The sequence below is a fragment of the Apium graveolens genome, chromosome 4 (genome assembly GCF_009905375.1).
Source record: "Apium graveolens cultivar Ventura chromosome 4, ASM990537v1, whole genome shotgun sequence".
NCBI classification, from domain to species: domain Eukaryota; kingdom Viridiplantae; phylum Streptophyta; class Magnoliopsida; order Apiales; family Apiaceae; genus Apium; species Apium graveolens.
The window spans coordinates 155,017,282-155,028,685 of NC_133650.1; the positions used below are offsets into that span (position 1 = coordinate 155,017,282).

General features: G+C 35.2%; 1 non-coding gene across 1 annotated transcript; it reads left to right on the plus strand.

Moving 5' to 3' along the window:
* Positions 1–247: 247 nt before the first annotated feature.
* Positions 248–354, plus strand: LOC141722391 (small nucleolar RNA R71). Its single transcript, XR_012575412.1, has one exon. It is a non-coding gene; the product is annotated as a small nucleolar RNA R71 (small nucleolar RNA).
* The last annotated feature ends 11,050 nt before the right edge of the window (positions 355–11,404 follow it).

The window sequence follows — 11,404 nt, forward strand, 5'->3', positions numbered from 1 at the left end:
TCATCATCAAAGGTTGAAGTTGAGCAGCTATAGCAGTAGCTGTATCCACTTCCAGAATTCCGGCTACCTTGCCTTACAACATTCTTTGCGTAGGATTCTGGTATTCATTAGTTGCCATTAGCTCAATCAACTCATAAGCTTCATTATAGCTTTGGCCCATAAGGCTCCACCAGATGCTGCATCGAGCATAGGTCTAGACTGAGTGCCCAAACCATTGTAGAAACAATTTATATTCATCCAATCAGGCATGCCATAATGTGGGCACTTCCTTAGCATCTCCTTGTATCGATCCCAAGCCTCACACAGAGATTCTCCAGTTTGCTGTGCAAACTGAGTAAGAGCATTCCTGATTGCAACAGTCTTCGCCATAGGAAAGAATTTAGTGAGAAACTTTTGAGCAAGATCCTCCCATTTGGTGATAGACCCTCGTGGCAGATAATGTAACCATCACTTTGCTTTATCCCTTAGAGAGAATGGGAAGAGTCGCAGCTTGATAGTGAAAGAGATATGTCCTAAGTCCAATCATGTATGAGGATTTAGGAATAACTTTTTTGTAATCTGTTTTGATTTCATTGATATTAATAAAAAGCTTGTTTTGTTTTTATTGCGGGATCTATCTATTTAAATGTTTAAATAAGATATACCACAGTTTAGAGTAAAGCTTTTTATGGATTGTGATGAGATCATAATAATGAGACCTAAAAGATGATAACTCTAAACTTAAATAGTTCCTAGTCGTAGGATTACTAACTAGTAATTAATAATCCGCAAAGATCGGTACATACTATGCTTGCTTCATTATGAAGGATGTCTGTTCTCATAGACATTTGTGTGGTGACACTATAGCTAGTATGTAGGTGCTTATTATAGAATAAGTTCACTGAACATGACTCACACAGCTAAACAACTGATGGAGTTCACTCACGTGTTAGCAGTTGTTCACATAGTGATAGTTGTACAAGTATCCTTAGACTTGAGGTCATCATAGTCATCTTGTGTACAGTGAACTATGCATTGGTTTAGTTTTTAGTCTCAAGGGACAATTATAAGGGCTCTACTGGGTATAGGAATTTGTACACGAAGATAGTGTATGATCAATAAAGGATCTACCCCTTCCAGTATAGGAAGAGAATGTTCAATGCTGATCCACTTATGTTAGTTCAGGAATCTCTGGCCAGAGTGAATGAAATTAGAAAGGAGTTTCTAATTTACATTAAATAGAACTAAGCATAGTGAATGGGAAAGCAAGTGATTAAATAAGATAGGCTTGACACAAGTTACATGCCTTGTATATAATCGTGACATTGCAGGGTAGAAGGAATTAATTGTACGGTAACTATTCACTGAATAGGTTCTTGGTATTCTAAGCAGTGAATTCGTATTATCCGGATAGTCGCGATATGCCGAGAAGTATCCCTCACGATGTAGAATAAATATGATTAATTAATTAATCATATTTAATGAATTAGAGAATTTATATAAATAATGATAAAATAGTTTTATTATTATTTATTTCTACTACCGGCTTAATATTGAACCTACAGGGTCACACCATAAAAGAGAATAATTTAATGGTGGAGGAATTAATTAATAATGCCTGATAATTACTTATTTATGAAATAAATAATTAATTAGCAAATTTAATAATTGATTAAATGAGATTTAATTGATTATATATTAATTACGAAAAGTTCTTAATATTATTAATTAAGAATTTAATTTTTGGAAATTAAATCAAGAGAGAGAATTATTTCTAAAGTGTTTAGAAAAAGGATTAATAATTAAAAGGTGTATTAATTATTAGTGAGAATAATAAAGGGTTAATAATAATAATATTTTATGGGAAAATTTTCAGCTGAAAATTTTGCCTATAAATATACTATTATAGACCCTATTTTTGCCTCAACCAAAAAGACTTACAAAATCCTAATTCTCTCCATCTCCTCCTCCTTCATTACATCGTTTTCTTGGTGGATAATGGTGGAGTGCTTCACACTTGAGGAGCAACTGCTAAGGATCTCCGTTCATCGTTTTTGGATCGCCATTAAAGACCTCCATCTTTCCATTAACCTAAAGCTACTTCAGGTAAACATACTGAACTATGAATTAAATATTATTTTTCGCATGGATCCTGCAGAGGGTTTCATTTTTTTTTAAGATTTAAATTTACGTTTTCGCTGCGTTTATGTGCTAAAAACCCTTCAGTGGCATCAGAGCTACTTGCGAAAAGTTTTTAATTCGTTTATGTGTTTAACTGTTTTCGATATATTAGCATGTACGTGATTCGCCATGATTTGATATTGATATAATATGCTTATATATGTATGGTTTTGAATATATGATATTCATGTGAGTTGTATAATCATAAGATGATTATGTAATCTGTATATATACTGATATATACATGATTTATGTTTGTTCTAATTATGAGAATCATATTAGATACGGATTCTGAATTGGCTGCTGCAGATTTGCTGAAATCTGGGTCTGGTGTCCGATTTACGCAAACGAATACCCTATTCCATAAGTAAACGAGCGTCTGAACAAAACTGATGGCATAAGCGATCAACGACTCGTTTGTAAGGCGTTTGACATCATTTACTGCCCGTAAACAGTGATTCTTGTTTTTCTGATTTGATTCTGATTTTTCTGATTTTTGTCATATTTTCTTTTTATGATTAGATCATGGATAATATGATATGTTAAGATCAGATTATGTGTTTTAACATGCTTTTATGTGTTGTATGAGCATGGTGGATGGTTATGACCTTTCGACCTTAGTGTAATGGTTTTGGTTTTGGTTTTAAATATGACTTGCATGTCATCAATCTTTGTAATCATAAATCTCGAATGTAACTCGAGTTATTCTTGTAAGTTCATTAGATTAGTTTTACTTTCAATCATGTAATGTAATTGAAGACTCAAGAAGGCTATCCAATGGAGGTGATACAAAGAAGAAGACGAGGCATACAAGAAGTCTAAACAAAGAAGAAGACTTATGTAATAAGTAGTTGTATTTATTTCCATCACCATATTAGATTGACCTTGATCTTTATCATGAGTTTGATAAAGGTCACATAGGATGAGGCCATAACCAAACACATTTACTTTATTGCACTTTACATTTACTTGTTTATTTAATTTTATATATAAGATATATGCCTATGTTTACCATGCGATGATAGATTTAGGTGAACTTAAATCAATATAAGGCGTGCTCTAGAAAATCTAGAATAGGAATCGTTTCTTGCCTTAACAATAAATATTATGAATACGATCATGAGATTCTTGTGTTTATGAAACACGTAATTGAATATGAATTATTAATATTGAGAGAAAGGATGATTCTGTCAACAATAGATTTCTATCTGTAAGAAAGGGTTATTAAGTGACGCCTCTTGACAATGCTCCACCCGATCTGGGAATCATCTGATTATCGATTATTGATTTGAAATATTTAATTTAAAAGGAAGAATCTCTTTATAATATGATTATGATTGTAAAATAATATAATCCCTCTAAAATTAAATAATATCAAGTAGTAATTGGCCAATGACACAACGGGCTTGTATCGGTTATAACCTTCCAACATGGTAGAAAGTGGTTCTTATTTTTAAATCATTGTCATTTCGTGCTACAGCCGAGGGCTTTGATTTCGAAATAAGAAATACTTGTCTATTACATAGAGATGTGTACATTGAATTAAAATCTAAAGGTCGGTACGTGCTACAGCCGTGGGCCGTTGGAGACTGATTCAATTATACGAAATGTTGGGTTAGACTTGACTTAGAATATTGAGTTTGTCATGCCACAACCGTGACTCAATTATTCAAGAGGCTAAACTTATATTAGGGAATAACATAAGATGTAATTGACAAGAGTTGTCTGCCTATTGAACATCACATGACGTTTCGTGCCTCAGCTGAGGTTGTGTGATGGAATGTAGGATCCCTATTCCCACTAGCACTATGAATGCTTAATTTTCACTTAGGGGGTTGAAAAAATTAGATAAACTAGTGGGCGACACTTATGAATAAAGACCCGATTCATATAGTGTTTTAAAATGAAATTGAATATTTGCTAAGTGTTGTTATGTGTTTATCATTTACAGATTTACTATATTCGTCATGTCTTCTGCACTATCACTCCGGAGCATACTAGATGCTCACAAGTTGACTGGTCCTAATTTAGCTGTTTGTTTTCACTGTAACAAGTTGGGGCACTGGAAGAGGAATTACAAGGTTTACCTTGAAAAATTGAAGAAGAAGGGTAGTGAGACTGCCGCTTCTGATTCAGGCATGTTCATGATCGAAGTTAATATGTCACTAGGTCAAATTTCTACTTGGGTATTAGATACCGCCTGTGGTTCTCATATTTGTAATTTGTTGCAAGGACTAAAGGGAAGTAGGACTCTTGAAAAAGATGAGGTGATTCTACGTATGGGCAATGGAGCAAGGGTTGCGGCCATATCTGTAGGATCATTTAGTTTACATATGCCTACGGGCAAGACTATTATTTTGAATAATTGTTATTACGTTCCCTCTATTGTTAGGAATATTGTTTCTATTCCTATGTTGGATGTGGATGGTTTTTTATTTATTATTAAGAATAATGAATGTTCTATGCTTAGAGATAATTTTCTTTTTGGACGTGGCATTTTAAATAATGGTTTGTATGTATGTGATGTAGAGCATGATTTACTTCAGATTGAACAAACTAATAAAAGAAAACGAGATGATGAAAATCTGACCTATTTATGGCACTGTAGGCAAGGTCATATTAGTGAAAATAGACTGCGGACATTGCATAAGGAAGGGTTACTTGACCCCTTTGATTTTGAATCATATCATACATGCGATTCTTGTCTATTGGGTAAAATGACCAAATCTCCATTTAGTGGACATGGAGAGAGGGCTGCAGATTTGCTTGGATTGGTACACAAAAATGTATGTGGACCAATGTCTACGCAAGCCATGGGTGGATTTTTGTACTTCATTACTTTCATAGATGATAGATCTAGATTCGGATATGTGTATTTGATGAAACACAAGTCTGGAGCCTTTGAAAAGTTCAAAGAATATAAACATGAAGTGGAGAAACAAACCAAACACAGTATTATAACTCTTCGATCAGATCGAGGTGGTGAATACTTGAATGGAGAGTTTCTAGATTATCTCAAAGAAAATGGTATAGTCTCCCAGTGGACTCCTCCATATACTCCACAGTTAAATGGGGTATCTGAAAGGAGAAATCGAACTTTGTTAGACATGGTTCGGTCCATGATGAGCTATGCCAATCTTCCAGTATTCCTATGGGGTTATGGATTGGAAACCTTAGCATATTTACTAAATAAGGTGCCTTCCAAATCTGTTCCTCAAACACCATATGAGATATGGAAAGAAAGGAAACCGAGTCTTAAACACGTTAAGATTTGGGGATGTCCAGCTTATGTCAAGAAAGTTGACCCAGATAAGCTGGAATCTCGATCCGTAAAATGTAATTTTGTGGGATATCCTAAAGAGACTTTGGGGTATTACTTTTACACCGATCATCGGGTGTTTGTCTCCAGACATGCTACCTTCTTGGAAAAGGAGTTTATCCTTGAAGGAAACAGTGGGAGCAAAATTGAACTTGATGAAGTTCAAGAAGCACAAACTACTACGGATCAAGTGGAAACACCTGTTCAGACTGAACAACCTTCTGTGGAACAGCCCATTCGTAGGACATGGAGAGTGTCTCGCCAACCTGAGAGGTATTATGGCCTTGTCATTAAGAATGGCAATGAGTTGTCAATCATTGATGATGACGACCCTGTGACCTATATGTTGGATTTTAATCACAGCGGAAGAATGGCAAAAACACTTTTACACATATAAAATCCAAATAAAAGCATATAAATCGTGATTAAAACATATGAATCGATTACTAACCTTTAATAGCGATCCAAAAGCAACGATCGGAGATCCTTAGCAGCTGCTCCTCCAACGTGAAGCACTCCACCGGTATCCACCAAGAAAACGATGCTAAGGAGGAGGAGGAGGTGGAGAGAATTAGGTTTTTCTAAAAATTTTGGGTTAGAATAAAAATAGGGTTTATAATAGTATATTTATAGGCAAAATTTTCAGCTGAAATTTTCCCATAAAATATTATTATTATTAACCCTTTATTATTCATATTAATAATTAAAACATCTTTTAATTATTAATCCTTTTTCTAAACACTTTAGAAATAATTCTCTCTCTTGATTTAATTTCCAAAAATTAAATTCTTAATTAATAATATTAAGAACTTTTCTTAATTAATTTATAATCAATTAAATCTCATTTAATCAATTATTAAATTTGCCAATTAATTATTTATTTCATAAATAAATAATTATTAGCCATTATTAATTAATTCCTCCACCATTAAATTATTCTCTTTTATGGTGTGACCCTGTAGGTTCAATATTAAGCCGGTAGTAGAAATAAATAATAATAAAACTATTTTATCATTATTTATATAAATTCTCTAATTTATTAAATATGATTAATTAATTAATCATATTTATTCTACATCGTGAGGGATACTTCTCAGCATATCGCGACTATCCGGATAATACGAATTCACTGCTTAGAATACCAAGAACCTATTCAGTGAATAGTTACCGTACAATTAACTCCTTCTACCCTCCATTGTCTTGATTAAATACAAGGCATGGATCTTGTGTCAAGCCTATCTAATTTAATCATTTGCTTTCCCATTCACTATGCTCAGTTCTATGTAAATTAGAAATTCCTTTCTAATTTCATTCACTCTGTCCAGAGATTCCTGAACTAGCATAAGTGGATCAGCCTTGAACATTCTCTTCCTTCACTGGAAGGGTTAGATCCTTTATTGATCATACACTATCTTCGTGTACAAATTCCTATACCCAGTAGAGCCCTAATAATTATCCCTGGAGACTAAGAACTAAACCATAGCATAGTTCAGTGTACACAAGATGACTATGATGACCTCAAGTCTAAGGATACTTGTACAACTATCACTATATGAACAACTGATGACACGTGAGTGAACTCCATCAGTTGTTCAGCTGTGCGAGTCATGTTCAGTGAACTTATTCTATAATAAGCACCTACATACTAGCTATAGTGTCACCACACAAATATCTATGAGAACAGACATCCTTCATAATGAAGCAAGCATAATATGTACCGATCTTTGCGGATTATTAATTACCAGTTAGTAATCCTATGACCAGGAACTATTTAAGTTTAGAGTTATCATCTTTTAGGTCTCACTATTATGATCTCATTATAATCCATAAAAAGCTTTACTCTAAACTATGGTATATCTTATTTAAACACTTAAATAGATAAAGCCCGTAATAAAACAAAACAAGTCTTTATTAATATCAATGAAATCAAAACAGATTACATAAAAGTTATTCCTAAATCTTAATACATGATTGGACTTAGGACATATTCCTTTCAATCTCCCACTTGTACTAAAGCCAATCACTCTGGTATCTAATACCCATCATGTCTTTATGACGATCAAAGTGACTTTCAGAAAGTAGCTTTGTGAGTGGGTCTGCTATGTTGTTATGTGTGTCAACTCTCTTTTAATACTAGAAATGTTACCGCGCTCCCATTAACCCTTCTGTAGACACATGGTTTATCTACGTTTTTGATAAAACCAAACTCTTTGATTGTCTCATCAAAATGGATATTCCATCTACGAGAAGCTTGCTTTAAACCACATATGGTTCGTAGCAGCTTACACACTAGGTTTTCATTTCCCTTGGAAAGAAAACCATCTGGCCATTTGCCAGATTTCATAGTCGTAGTAAGCAGCAATCGCAAGCAAAATCCGAACTGATTTTAACAAGGCTACAGGTAAAAGGTTTCATCAAAGTCAATTCATTGCCTTTGTTTGAATTCTTTTGCCACAAGCCTGGCCTTAAAGGTCTCCACCTGGCCCTCTGCTATAATCTTTCTTTTGTATACCGTATACATAGATTCCATTTCGGATTTCATGGCACTTTGCCATTTCTCTGAGTCAACACTACTCATAGCCTCATTATAGGTCACAGGGTCATCTTCATCAATGATTGACAACTCATTGTCATACTCAATGACAAGGCCATAATACCTCTCAGGTTGGTGAGACACCCTCTCTAACCTACGAACGGGCTGTTCCACGGAAGGTTGTTCAGTCTGAACAGGTGTTTCCACTTGAACTGTAGTAGTTTGTGCCTCTTGAACTTCATCAAGTTCAATTTTGCTCCCACTGTTTCCTTCAAGGATAAACTCCTTTTCCAAGAAGGTAGCATGTCTGGAGACAAACACCCGATGATCGGTGTAAAAGTAATACCCTAAAGTCTCTTTAGGATATCCCACAAAACTACATTTTATGGATCGAGATTCCAGCTTATCTGGGTTGACTTTCTTGACATAAGCTGGACATCCCCAAATCTTAATATGTTTAAGACTCGGTTTCCTTTATTTCCATATCTCATATGGAGTTTGAGGAACTGATTTGGAAGGCACCTTATTCAGTAAATATGCTAAGGTTTCCAATGCGTAACCCCATAGGAATACTGGAAGATTCGCATAGCTCATCATGGACCAAACCATGTCTAACAGAGTTCGATTTCTCCTTTCAGATACCAATCTGGAGGAGTCCACTGGGACACTATACACTTTTCTTTGAGATAATCCAGAAACTCTCCATTCAAGTATTCACCACCTCGATCTAATCGAAGAGTTATAATACCATTTTTTTGATTTGTTTCTCCACTTCATACTTATACTTTTTGAACTTTTCAACGGCTTCAGACCTGTGTTTCATCAAATACACATATCTGAATCTAGATCTATCATCTATGAAAGTAATGAAGTACGAAAATCCACCCATGGCTTGCGTAGACATTGGTCCACATACATCTGTGTGTACCAATCCTAGCAAATCTGCAGCCCTCTCTCCATGTCCACTAAATGGAGAGTTGGTCATTTTACCCAATAGACAAGACTCGCATGTAGGATATGATTCAAAATCAAAGGGGTCTAGTAACCCTTCCTTATGCAATATACGAAGTCTATTTTCACTAATATGACCTAGCCTACAGTGCCATAAATAGGTCAGATTTTCATCATCTCGTTTTCTTTTATTAGTTTGTTCAATCTGAAGTAAATCATGCTCTATGTCACATACATACAGACCATTATTTAAAGTACCACGTCCATAAAGAATATTATCTCTAAGAATAGAACATTCATTATTCTCAATAACAAACGAAAATTCAGCCAAGTCTAACATGCGAATAATATTCCTCACAATCGAGGGAACAAAATAACAATTATTTTAAAAACAATATTCTTGCCCGTAGGCATATGTAAATGAAATGATCCTACATCTTCAGCAGCAACTCTTGCTCCATTTCCCATCAGTATAATCACCTCCTCTTCCTTAAGAGTCCTACTTCTCCTTAGTCCCTGCAACGAATTGCAGATATGAGAACCACAGGCGGTATCTAATACCCAAGTAGAAATTTGATTTAATGACATATTCACTTCTATCATGAACATACCTGAATCAGAAGCGGTAGTCTCACTACCCTTCTTCTTCTTCAATTCTGCAAGGTAAACCTTGCAGTTCCTCTTCCAGTGCCCCACCTTGTTACAGTGAAAGCAAACAACTTTGCTCTTGGGGTCTTCAGCTTTTGGTGGAACCGGTTTTCTTCACCTACCGTCTTCTTCTTGGAAGGGTTCCTCTTCCTTTTCTTAGGATTGGAACCTTCACCAATTAGAAGAACAGAACTCTTCTTAGGGGGAAAATTTGATTCCGCAGTCTTCAACATGTTGTGGAGTTCAGGCAGGCTGACATCCAACTTATTCATGTGAAAGTTCAAAACAAACTGCGAGAACAAACTCGGAAGCGATTGCAAGACCAAGTCTTGGCTTAGCTCCCCATCCATGGAAAAACCAAGTTGTCCAAGACGTTCAATCAAATTGATCATCTTAAGTACATGGTCATTCACTGATGATCCCTCATACATCCTACAACCGAACAGCTCCTTCGATATCTCATATCGAGCTGTCCTCCCCGCCACATCATACAACTCTTGTAGATGCATTAGGATAGTGTGAGCATCCATATGCTCATGTTGCTTCTGTAGCTCAATGTTCATGGAAGCTAGCATGATGCATTGAGCAACATTTGCATCATCTATCCATATACGATACACAACATGTTCATCATTATGTGCATCGCTAGCAGGTTCAGTAGGCTTAGGTGAGTCAAGCACATATTCCAGCTTCTCAACCCTGAGAACAATTCTCAAGTTTCGAAGCCAGTCAGCATAATTAGGACCAGTCAGCTTGTGAGCATCTAGTATGCTCCTGAGTGATAGTGCAGAAGACATAATGTATATCGTAAATCTGTAAATGATAAACACATAACAACAGTTAGCAAATATTCAATTTCATTTCAAAAAACACTATATGAATCGGGTCTTTATTCATAAGTGACTCCCACTAGTTTATCTAATTTATTCAACCCCTACATGAAAAATTAAGCATTCATAATGCTAGTGGGAATAGGGATCCTACATTTCATCGCACAACCTCGGTTGTGGCATGAACCGCCATGTAATGTTCAATAGGCAGACAACTCTTGTCAATTACATCTTATGTCATTCCCTAATCAAACTTTAGCCTCTTGAATACTTGAGTCACGGCTGTGGCACGACAAACTCAATATTCTAAGTCAAGTCTAACCCAACATTCCGTACAATTGAATCAGTCTCCAACGGCCCACGACTGTGGCACGTACCGACCTTTAGATTCTAATTCAATGTACACATCTCTATGTAATAGACAAGTATTTCTTATTTCGAAATCAAAGCCCTCGGCTATAGCACGAACCGACAATGATTTAAAAATAAGAACTACTTTCTATCATGTTGGAAGGCTATGACCGACACAAGCCCGTTGTATCATTGGCCAATTACTACTTTATATTATTTAATTTTAGAGGGATTATATTACGTTACAATCATAATCATATTCTAAAGAGATTCTTCCTTTTGAATTAAATATTTCAAATCAATAATCAATAATCAGATGATTCCCAGATCGGGTGGAGCATTGTCAAGAGGCGTCACTTAATAACCCTTTCTTACAGATAGAAATCTGTTGTTGACAGAATCATCATTTCTCTCATATTGAAAATTCATATTCAATTACGTGTTTCATAAATACAAGAATCTCATGATTGTATTCATAATATTATTATTAAGGTTATGAAACAATTTCACTATACTAGATTGTCTAACAAACGCCTTATATTCATTTAAGTTCACCTAAATCTATCATCGCATGATAAACTAAGCATATATCACATATATAAACATGAATAA